General features: G+C 43.5%; 1 protein-coding gene across 1 annotated transcript in view; it reads right to left on the minus strand.

Moving 5' to 3' along the window:
* The window catches only part of TGFBR3 (transforming growth factor beta receptor 3), a 239,881-nt gene extending 228,519 nt beyond the window's left edge, over positions 1 to 11,362 (minus strand). Inside the window, exon 1 of the mRNA XM_020975375.2 lies at positions 10,751 to 11,362. The gene's annotated coding sequence lies outside the window, so the exon portion shown is untranslated. The remainder of the gene's footprint in view (positions 1 to 10,750) is intronic.
* Positions 11,363 to 12,261: the final 899 nt, after the last annotated feature.

The following is a 12,261-nucleotide window of genomic DNA, read 5'->3' on the forward strand; positions in this document are numbered from 1 at the left end:
GCTAACGATGAATAATGACGAGTAAAGCCTAATTTTGACTTAATTGGGAAAATGGACTGACATTGTATTTTGTGGAACTATACGTCTGTTCGGGTTTTTTTTCTTGATTCACCATGGATACAGAAAAAAAGGCAAGTAGCCAATACCATGGGCAGGTAGGTGGTGCCATAGTGCCTAGAGGACTGGGTCTGGACTCAGGAAGACTCATCTTTGTGAGTTCAAATCCAGCCTCAGACACTTCCTAGCTGTGTGACCCTGGGCAAGTCACTCACCCCTGTTGCCTCAGTTCCTCATCTGTAAAAGGAGCTGGACAGGGAAATGGCAAACCACTCCAGTATCTTTGCCAAGGGAATTCCAGATAGGGCCACAAAAAGTCAGACACAACTGAAATGACTGAATAACAACAACGAAGCAAATGCCCTTTAAAATTCAAGAAAACCAAAGGAAAAGGCCTACTAAGCTTATTGATTACAACTTCACCATTTGCTTGGGAACTTTGTCGAAAAATATAAATCAGCAATACTAAATATATACATTAAGGAGTTCAGAAACTTCTCCCACACATAAAGAGAAGACTGCAACAAAACAAAGTGTATGAGTCAGAGGTGATTCCCCTCACAGGTGGGTTTAATTTTACTCATCGATTTGTAGAATAGAAAAGGATCCTTCTTATCCATCCTTCCATCCAGGGCAAGAACCGTCCCTGCAATCACCCTTTGTGATGCTCAGCCAACCTCTGCTCCAGGGATGAAGAACCTAATCCCTTACATGGCAGATCACTACACCTGAGGGCAATTCCAGTTGTTAGAAAGTTCTTTATACTAAGTCGAAATCTGCCTCCCAGCAACAACACAGGCTCAGCTCTGCCCTTTGGCACCTCCCAGGATAAATCAAATCTCTCTTCCAGATGACTTCCTGTTCAAATATTTGAAAACAAGTGTCTGCTTGATGGTCAATTACACAGAGTTTAATTTAACAAAATGAGATACCTGTTATTAAGACACACACAAAGGAGGGGTGAAAAGGCATCCACCTAGCAAAGAACCAGTACTATATGCCAATATTGAGTATATACCATCAAAGTGTCTGATTTATCACTTGTACAGGAAGCTTTGAAGCATTTATTCCATATATTTCACCTCAAATAAATTTATCTTCTTAACAACCTATAATTACCTGTAAAATGAAATTCCATATTTATAGATTCAGAGCTGGAAAAGGCAGCATTACAGACCATACAATCCAACCTCCTCATTTTACAGATGAGGAAGCTGAGGCACAGAAAGGTTACATGACTTTCCTTAAGTCACACAGCTAATAAGTATCTGAGGTGGGATTTGAACCCAGGTTCTCAGTCAGAAGAACATTTCACCACTTCAAAAGCATCAGTTAGTCAGGAGGTTAATGACTGAAAGACCTTATGAAAGAGAATCTATTCATTTGCAAAATGACCCAATGTATTCTTTCAATCTCCAGCGACCGAAACAGCATAAAATAGAGTAGAAAATCAACCAGATTATGAAAGAACCCCACCTCATCCATTTAGGCATATCCATCAACACAGCCGAAAGCTTGCCTTCCAAATCTCTTTTTTAGCTGTTTTTATTTATTTCATTAAATATTTCCCAATTATGTGTAAAACAAATTTTAACAATAATTTTTAAAATGTTGAATTCCAAATTCTCTCCCTCCCTTCCATCCCTCCCCGCTCCCTGAGGAAGCCAGCAATTTTATTCTTATGATACATGTGATAGCCTTCCAAATACGAAGTCTTTGCTTGATTACAGCTACATAGAAGGTTCAAGGACAAGAACCTGCAAGGAAAAGCTCATTTTTTTTTGCAGAAGGCAATCCACTCACACGTATGCATTTGCAAATGCTGAACCTGTAATCTTCCACTCAGAAACATGACCTTCAGCATGGACCAATGACATGAAATAGCCTTCACCAAAGGACAGACGCACAAATGCTTTTCTCCCCTCAAACCCAAGCTCCATCTATAGCAGATCACTCATCTATCTACCACAATCCCACTCTATCAGTGGCATCCCATGAACCAACAGGAAAAACAGGTTCCTAAATTAGTGTCCATCTCTTTTCCTAATGTCCTCCCCCTGCCACCCTAGACAACCTTCAATCAATTAACAAATATTGGGAATACAGGCCAGGATCCAGCTGAATTCTCCCAACATTCCCCTCCAAACAACTTTGAAATAACACCTCAAATCAAATTTTGGTGCAGCAGAGCCTACAAAAGGTCAGAGGGAGACTTTTTTTTTTTAGCATAAAGTAACTTAGAAGGTCTGCAGGAGATGTCTGTAAAACCAGAGAAGACGCAGGCCCAGAGCAAGGCAGGAGAACCAGTGGTATACCCAGGCACTGAGTACAGCTGGTGCTGACTGGCAACTCTTTTGCTCATAAGCATTTCTGGCTTGAAGTTCCAGGGCAGAAAGGAGCACCAGTACCTGTGGCTTCTGGGGACCAGGGGCCTTCCTGGGTAAAGACTAGAGCCCAGACCAGGAAAACAGTGACCACACCTGTCCCAGGATAACACCACCTTGCAAGCATCAACAATCTACAGTCCTCCAGAACTAGCTCTGAAAACAGCAACACAAAAAAGCCTGAAGCTTCGCATAGTGTCTCTCCATCCCTATGTGAGCCGAGATAGGAAAAAGAGCAAACAACAACCACCACCAAAAAGAACTTGATCATAAAAAGTTACTGTGAAGGCAAGGAAGTCTAAGAAATAAACTTAGAGAAAGACAAGGGAAAACAGCTATAAGCAAAGCTTCAAATTAAAATGCTAATTGGATCCAAGGCCAGTCAGACTTCCTAGAAGAGTTTCAAAAAAGAGGAAAAAATGGTAGAAGAAAACTAGAGAAAAGAAATGAGAGCGATGCAAGAAAATTATGAAAAGAAAATTAACAGCTTGGCAAAAGAGGTACAAAAAATACTGAAGAAAATAACATCTTAAAGAACAGAATTGGCCGAATGGTAAAAGAGGCACAAAAATTCACTAAAGAAAAGAACTCCTTTAAAAGTAGAAATGGGGGGGGCAGCTAAGTGCTGCAGTGGATAGAGCACCAGCCCTGGAGTCAGGAGGACCTGAGCTCGGATCTGGCCTCAGACACATGACACTTACTGGCTGTGTGACCCTGAGCAAGTCACTTAACCCCATTGCCTAGCAAAAAAAAAAAAAAAAAAGAACTGGCCACATGAAAAAGATGATGCTAGTCTTCATTTTAAAGAGGAGTCTTGAATCTGAGGAAACATTGGCAGGTAAACCCCACCTCTGACACTTCATATACTATGGATTTAAAGATGAACGGGACTGTATGGACCAGTTTATACAAACCCTTCATTTAATGGATGAAGGAAATAAGATCCAGAGCCTGTCTAGAGTCAGTTAGTTATCTCAATAGATAGAGCACTGAGCCTGGAGTCAGGGAGTTCAAATGGAGTCATGAGTTCAAATCTGCCCTCCAATGTTTGCTAGCTATGTGAACATGGGAAAGTCTCTTAACCTGTTTGCCTAAGTTTCCTCAGCTGTAAATTGGGATAATAATGACAGCTGGCTCCCAGAGTTTTTATGGGGATCAAATGAGATAGTTGTAAAGCATCTGGAAGTATGCTAAGAAGACAAAAAATAAGGCTTAGAGCACATAGAAACATAGCACTTGGGCATGAACTGTGACTATAATTGTTACTAAACTTATTTCACACTATTTAATCATAATAGACTATATTTCACATTTTAGGGATGATGACCAGAGCTGTAATTTCATTAGTATAGGGAACTTTAAGGGGAGAAAATTCCCTTGACCGATAACAACTGGCACCTTCTCTACAACTTCACATCTTTCTTTTTATTTTTTTAAATTCATTTTACTGTTCATTTATGAAATAAATGAAGCATTTCTATAACATAGTAGAAAAAAGATGATTGCTCATGAAATTGCAAATCTGTTACATACAACTTCCTATTCCTTTTAAATATGTAATTAAGTTATCAAGCACATTTCTTTTTTCCTTTTTGTCTTCCCTCCTCCCCTGCCCCAGAGATGGCAGACAACTTAGCAGTGATTTGTCCACAGCCACACAGCCAGAGTCAAAATCAGAGACAGAATTTGAACCCAGGTTACACGGCTTTGAGGTTGGCTCTCCATCTACTACGTCATGTTGTCATTACCTGTTGATAGCTACTAAAAACTGTTTAAGGTCATCTGAGTTTTCGGCATAAAAGCAACATAAATACAAACATTCTTGCCAAAAAAAAAATTTTCCTGAATGTTTCTTAAACAAATGAGCTGTACACTACTCTAAGATGCAGAAAACTTCCCAAGTGGAGCCTTCCTCAGAAATGACTGATGGCTATTCACTTTCTTAAATTCTCTTCAAATTTATTTCTCTCCCTGTTTGGCAGTACCAAAATTACTGACCTAGGTCATGTTTTTTTTTTTCAAATGGCTTTAAATCTTTAGCTAGGACTTAGCATTTAAGTGAAAATAAAACTTTCAGAGTGCTTTAAAAAAAAGCCAGTGATTAAAGGGAGCTCTTTAATCAAAAAGAAAACAAGAAATCTAGAATTGGAGAGTGACCAGGAAATAGATGCAGGTCTGTTCCTTAGAGACCTACAGAGGCGTGCTGTCATAGTTCAGCCATAAAAAGAGCTCATCAGGAACATCCCATCGGATGGGCAAGGCTCGGGTCCCGGGAGTAATTCTCTCACTGGTTGTGTCAAGATGTAGTTAGTACAGCAAGAGAGCTGGTTCAGTCAAGTAAGAATACCAAGGCCAGAGTCCTTCCAAGCAAATGGAACCAAGCCCCTCAGGATACGGGTTGGTTATGGAGAGGGCCTAGGACTCAGGTTTATGTGGATGCAGGGTCGTGCATTTCTGAGGAACCTGAGGCAGGTTGGAAGAAGTCCCTCCGTGGGGGAGGAATGGAGTGTGGTTTTCCTTCCATGGGGCTTCTGGGGAGGTAAGGAGGCAGGTAGCTTTTTCCAAGGAGATGTTTTTGCCCTGTTGTCATCACTTGGGTTATTCTTGGTCAAACTCAGGGGTCATTTGTGCATGCGTGAAGGTGTATAGTGCCCCTGCATGCTCAGGGAAGGTCCCTTAAACCACAAGGCTGATGGTGATTAGATGAGCCTTGATGATGCTCCAGGCATGGGGAGAGGGTAAGATAATATGAGGGGTTTGGAGAAGGATAAGGTCCACTCCAGTTAGGGAATCAGTAGTTCTGTCTTGGTAACTAGCCCCTTGGTGACTGCGCTTCCTTCCCAAAGCCATAAAAGCACCCCTGAATTTGTCTCAGCCAGGCAGAAGTATATCTTCCTCCACATTGGAAGGAACTAAACAAACGGACAACCCATGACCGTCTCGCAATTCCACAGCTTGGAAATTGCAAATCCCTACAAAGTTTTTCAGTCTCATCTGTTGGACACATTTCAAAAGGTACTTAACAATCTTAAAGGCATTTTCTAACGACTTTTTCCCAAAATCTAGATTTTATTGGTCTGTTTTGTTTTTACTTTATGGATATTTACAGATTACTCCAGCTTCATAAGATATCTCTTGCAACAAAGTCAAACTGTTAACTAATCATTCAGTAATTTCATCTGAAAGTGCATGAAGCATCCACATCTGTTGCATCACCACCCCCCTTTTCTCTGGTCTTATTCTTTAAATTAACAACCTATCTGTAGCCTTGAGTCAAATGAATTTCTACGCCAAAGTGTGTGTGTGTGTGTGTGTGTGTGTGTGTGTGTTCTGCCCTCTTTTGTCCAGTTTGGATGAAAGTGATGTTTTCTCCTTCCAAGATTTTTTTTAAACCCTTCTGGTGGACGAATATCAAAGAATTTCAAGAAGAAAAAAAAACCAATTATTAAAGATATATTTTTTAAAAAGGGTATCCCATTTCTAATGAGATTAGAACTGATGAATGCCTGATCCAGTAACAAGCAAGAAACAGAACCTGCTATGATTTCAAAATATATCCTCAAATACTTTATTGATCAGAAATCAGCAGTCATTCTTGGGCAAAAATATGAAAACAGTGCTGCTAATACCTAACAGGAATCCTTGAGTTTTCCAGCTGACCTGTCTGATGTGTTTAAACTAGAATTCCGAACCTTCCCTTGATTTATGAGCCCTGGAAATTGGTAATCACTTTGATTCTAAAGAAGTCATGACGAATCACTTCCCTGCCCATGCAGGAGATATTTAAATCTTCCTCTTGCCTGAGCTCATAGACCTAAACTCTGCCCTCCAATATGCAGGCAGTCAAAGCTACTTACCTTGTAAATTTGGCTAATTAACACCTCCCTTTTACAAGATACAATCAAGCCCGCTTGTCAGGAGAGTTAGATTAAGCCCCAGGTATCTCCCAGCTAGTGGGAGGATTGGTTTCCTAATTTCTTCTTCAAGCATCCCAGCCCTGCCAGGTTCTTGCACTGATTTCCCCCCAACTCCCAGTCCCCCATAGCATGGAGAAAGAAAGCCACTGGATGTCAAGCTAAGTAAGGAATCCTGACCCCTGTCGGCAAGCGAAACTACTCCGGTTAACTAAGACTTTGTGGAAGTTGAACGCCTAATGAAATTCCATTTTTAAAGTGTGAGCCTAAGACAGATTTGAAAAGGCAAGAAACTGATTTGGTTGTTTTTAATGCAAATTCATAGTGGAAGTCCTGGCCGCTTGACTTTCACTTGGTGAATGAATCAAAGTCAAAAACTGAGAGTCTCAGAAAGAAGACAGGACTAGAAAACTACAGGCAGGTTAGAGACAGAGAGAGACAGAGAAGCAGAGAAGGAGGGAGGGATAGACATATACATAGATAGATGTGCACACACATACACACATATCGAAGACTAAAATAGGAGCCATTGCTATCCTGTTTTACAGGGAAGGAACCTGGGCTTTGATTAGGTGACCTTCCCAGAATGACACTGCTATTAAGTCTGATGAAAGATTGGAACTCAGGTCTTCCTGACTCCAGATCAGATAGTCCATGCAATGCACCCCCTAGGAGTCTAATTTCTGCATATTTTCAAAGAGCCTAAGGATGGTATGTTATCCTTGGCGTTCCTTGATACAGCTTTAGAAAAGGCAATAACAGTGGCATAGGGCAACTGAGTGACACAGGCCTAGAGTCAGGAAAACCTGAGTTCAAAGCCAGCCTCAGACTCTTACTACCTGTGTCACCCTGGGCAAATCACTTCACCCTGTCTGCCTCAGTTTCATCATCTGTAAAATGAGCTAGAGAAGGAAATGGCGAACCACTCCAGTATTTTTGCCAAGAAAACCTCAAATGGGATCATGAAGAGTCGGACACAGCTCAACAACAATAAAATTACTATTATCTTTGAGCCAGCCAGCTTAGCTAAGTGTCAGAAGGCTCATCACCACAGGGTTAATCACTAGATGAGAGCTTTTTTTTTTCTTTCTGGCCACAGAATTCATGAAAACACTCAACTTAGGAGTAGAAGGGCTGTGATCTGCATGAGCCCAGATCCTTGAATTACTGAAGCTATATGTACAGAAACACACACACACAACCTAGCTGTCACTTTCCTGTAGAAAGCAACCGTGTCAGTCAACTCAGCTGGAATATGCCTGCTGTGAATTCTTTAGAGATCATCATAAATAATAATGGAATCTGCCAACATTTAGAATGTGACCCAAGATAAGCATTGGAATTATGGCTGTATCTCACATTACCTAACATATGAACATCAGGATTGACACGAATGATGACGTTTGCTTTACAAAAGGATTTGTAATAAGATTCCTTTAGAGCAGAAACTCCCCTGATGTATCTAAGCCATGACTGCAGTTACAGAAATTCACTTCCATGCAGCCTGTAATAGCCTAGAGTACCAGAATCAGGAAGACCTAGGTCCAAGTCCCATCTCTGACAGGCAATACTGGGCAAAGGGAGGCTAGACAAGTTGTTTAATTACCCATGTTACCCATGAGCAACTCTCTGAAGACACAAATGGCACATTTGCATTGGTCAAAATAGTTTCCTCACCAATAAATCACAATAACAGTGAAACAACAGCTCTGGACCGATTTACGCATAACTTTTTTTTTAGAAAAGCATCTACCAACTAAAACAATATTCACCTTTTGGTGAATGGAGGCAGCTAGGGGGTGCAATGGATAAAGAACTCAGCCTGGAATCAAAAAAGATCTGAATTCTGATACTAGCTATGTGACCTTGGGCAAGTCACTCCATTTATCTCAGTTTCCTCACCTGTAAAATAAGAATAATAATAGCACCTGCCTCCTAGAGTTGTTGTGAGGATGTTTGCAAAGTACTTAGCAAAGTGCCTGGCACTACATAAATGTTGGCTGTTACTATTATTAATAACAATTAATAATTAGTATTCTATTATAGGTAAACTAGAAAGTGTAATCAATATGTAAAAATATATAATAAATTCTTTATTATAAAAGATGGCTACAAGAGGAAATGTAGATATTGCAAAAATTAAAGATATCATTAAAAATGTATTTTTCAGATAATAATGCCTGCCCTGGAAGTGTTTATTGTCTTTTTTCAGTGAAGTTTGAGGTCCAAGACCCTTCATCCTCGACTTTTTTGGTTGCAGGTCCATAAAGTAACCTTGTGTTAGCCATGAGATAAAGCCCCTTCGCTGTTAGCTTTTGAAACATCTAATACCCAGTAATAATTAGTTTCTACACCTTCTACTTCTGGAGTATATTATACTCCCCCTGCTGGATATCATTCAACATAACAATCGCAATTCCCCAGAGTTTAGCTTTGGGCTTGTTAGCACACATAAATCTGGCTTGGGGGCGCAGGAAGCTTGTTTCACAAGAGGATAGTTACTGAAGCTACAATTGCCGGGGTGTTTTTAAGACCGCCCGGTTAATTTCAGATCTCATAAAAACAGGAAAAATTAAGGCTGACAAATGACAAAGACTCAGACTAAAAGGGGGGAAAAATGCTGAAACCTTGAAATGCTAAACAATGCAGAAGGAAAGCCAAAAGCTGAGGACTGTGAGACATAGCTGAAAGGGATATTGCTAACACAAAGGCATGAAATCAATTTTATTTTAATAGCCCATAAGGGGGTAAGAATTATTTCCCTGCCTCCTGTGCCAACTTCAAGCTGTTTCCAAAGGAAGCTAAATAATGCTCATCAACAATGTCTGGAGAACTAACGAAAGATACTAATTATTAAAACTACGTTAATAAGAAAATGCAAAGAAAATCCATTGTATTATCACTTGTACATTGTATTATCATTTGGTCAGCACATTCTTCTGAGTGGGTCAAGGCAGAGAGACCCCAGAGTGCTGTTCTGGCCCTTCCACGAGTACCTAACCTAAAAGTTTAACTACTTTTTAATTGCAAGTTTAACTACTTTTTAATTGCTCCTGAAAGGTAAAGTTCCAGATACCCCATCCAGCTTTAAGGATTACTATTTTAAATGGAAAAGCAAATGATAACCAGGGCGCATGAATTTGTGTGCTCTACCCCGTACTGTTAATGATCAATCCTTCGTCCAAGAAGCAGGTTCACTCTAAAGTTGGCTGCAGAAATCTCAACTCAAGAAAATCATCAGTAGGGATAACAAGAGACCTTAAACACTAAACACTGGGTTAAAGAAAAAAAAAGTGCTGACCAGACTTTTGTCATTTCCTTGCAAAACACTTTGCAAACCTTAGAATGCTATATGAATGTGAGTTATTACTGCTGCGATTATCTTTACTTTCTACTTCTGCATAAATGACACTCTGAAGAAGACAGGATTCAGGCACTAACTACAACTGCCCTGGAAACCAGGTGGGGCTGTCTCATTTTACAGCAAATTTTGTGGACATCAAATACATCGGTTCCACTCTTCCTAAATGATTAGCTACATAGAGAAGACAGCTTGGCTCTAGTCAACTTGTGGACCTGGAAGTCAGCTGAGCCCTCTTCTAGCAACATATCCTAATTGTTTCCAAATTTGTGCTGATCAAATGATCAAGGGCACAGAACCGATGATACAAAGAGACAAACGTCAGAACCCAGGAGGTTAATGACAACTAATAAGGTCAGAGCAATATACTCAGAAAATACAAGCTAGAAGGACTGAGGAGCAAAGTGGGGAGACCCCAGACGAAACCAAAAGCCAGCCCGGGAGACCCGTGAAGTTGGCCAGCTCAAGCGGAAAGGACGCTGGATGCAATGTCAATTAAGCGCGAACCCACAAGCTTCTCCCACCAGCGCAGTTATGCTCCCTGGAGGCAGTGGCCAGCTCAGCCGCGGGGAGTTAGAGAGAACAGCAGAGAGGAAAAGTTAGAGCAGCATGTGGATGGAAGGAGCAAGCCTGCACCCCTAGCCCCGGGGCATCTATCCCAAAGCAAACCGCAGCCGCCACCAAGCAGCTGCGTCCCCGCTCCCCGGCTCTTATCAATGTCCAGCTACGCAGGAGAAGCCCTGAGATGTCCCTGTCATTGCAAGTTCGGAAGGACCCCGGAGTGCGTAAACACACCCGATGAGACTGAGTGTGGATCAAGCGTGGGCTCAGAGAATGGGGTCACCTCCGGGGAGATCCAGAACCGGGACTCCAAAGGTGCAGGCAGTTAAGGGGGGCAGGAGGCTAAACTCGGGACCCGCGGAGCTGCTTCGCTGGCTGGGAGAAGGAGACCGGGGTCCCGGAGAAGGGGCGCGCGCTGAGCCCCCAGAACCAATCAGCCTCGGGATAGGGAGAGGAGGCTGGGGGAGACGTACCTCGGACCCGATCTGTCAAAGCTAGACCCAGGGTCTGCAATGCTGGGGAGCCCGAGCCCGAGCCGATGGAAGCCCTCTGGCAGCCCGCTCCCAGCTCAGCGCTAAGACGCCGCTGGCCCAAGCCTGGGGACGCTCACCTCCTACAGGGAGCCGCGGGAATCGCGCAGGAAGACGGGCTCTAGATGGGCCACTGCCCCTGCGTCACTCGTCACGAGCAGAGAAGCGCCCCTCGCCAGCTGCTCCGCAGCCTCCGAGTCCCCCCATTGGGGCTGAGCCGAGCGCACACGCCCGGGCGGGGACACGCCACCTCAATCAGAGCGCGGGGTGGGGGGAAGGGCGCTCCTCCTCCGAGAGGGTACGGGGGCTCCTCCTCCGGAGGGGGACGGGGGCTCCTCCTCTCTCCTGCCTCCTCCCTCCTCCCCGCTTCTTCTCTCCTCCCCCTCTTCCTCCCGAGTTAATGGATGAGCTCCCAGGGAGCGCGCCCGCAGCCAAAGCAGAGGAAGACAGACGCAAGGAGAAAGTCAGCCCGGGCCCTGGAGTGAAGGGCAGAGACAAGGGACAGGCTTTGTTGGGGAGCAGCTTCCGAGGGAGACAAGGAGGAAAGGGCCGTTGTCGCTGTGTTTTGGTTCCCCACCCCCATCCCTCCAAACTTTGGCTACAACTTTTGCATGCTTCAGGATGCATGTTTTCCTGTCCCCCCTCCCTCGCCTGTACCATCCGATTCACCGGCCTGGGTCTCCCCCGAGGCAACCCCACGCTCTTGCCCATACCCACTCCCATAGGATATGTTTACACACGCCAGGTCCTTCCGAACTGCAGAGAACTTTGCTACAACTTTTGGGGGGTAGTACTTGTGCCCTCCGCCTTCAGGATTGAACTGGAATAAAAAAATTTTCCTGAAATCAGTAGCAATCTTTCCCACCCACCCCACACCCTGCCCTCGGCGAAGTAGGGGTCGGGGTACGGGCAAAAGAAAGGGAGCAGTGATGCTTCCCTCAACCTCCTAAGACGGACTAGGGATGGTTTCCCAACTCTTTACCTGCTAACCAAAAGACAAAACAGTGAGGCTCTGCGTACCCTACCTTGAGGTTGGCCCATCGGGCTTTTGAGGACGACGTAGAAGCGGGGAGGAGGTGGGTGGGAATCCATCAATCAGCAGGTACTTTTTTTTTTTAAGCCTCCTACTAGATGCCTGACACTGTACTGAGAAAGGGAAGGAGAGGAGAGGCACAAAGACCGAAATGGAACAATCCCTGTCCTTATGTCCCTCCTATACACACCCTGCATCTGTACAGGTGTCCATAAGGGTATAGTGAATGGAGTGTTAGATTAGGCATCTGGAAGGCACCTGAATTCAGGTGATGGACTGAGCCCTTACTACATGCCAGGCTCTGTGCCAGGCTCTGGGAGTAAAGAAACAGTACCTTCCCGTAACGAATTTCCATTAATGCAGGGACTCCAGGCCTTGGGTCCAGAGTGCAGCCTGGAGAGGATTCAAATCCTACCTCCAA

This window comes from Phascolarctos cinereus, unplaced genomic scaffold (assembly GCF_003287225.1).
Source record: "Phascolarctos cinereus isolate Bilbo 61053 unplaced genomic scaffold, phaCin_HiC Scaffold_5;HRSCAF=322, whole genome shotgun sequence".
Classification (NCBI taxonomy): domain Eukaryota; kingdom Metazoa; phylum Chordata; class Mammalia; order Diprotodontia; family Phascolarctidae; genus Phascolarctos; species Phascolarctos cinereus.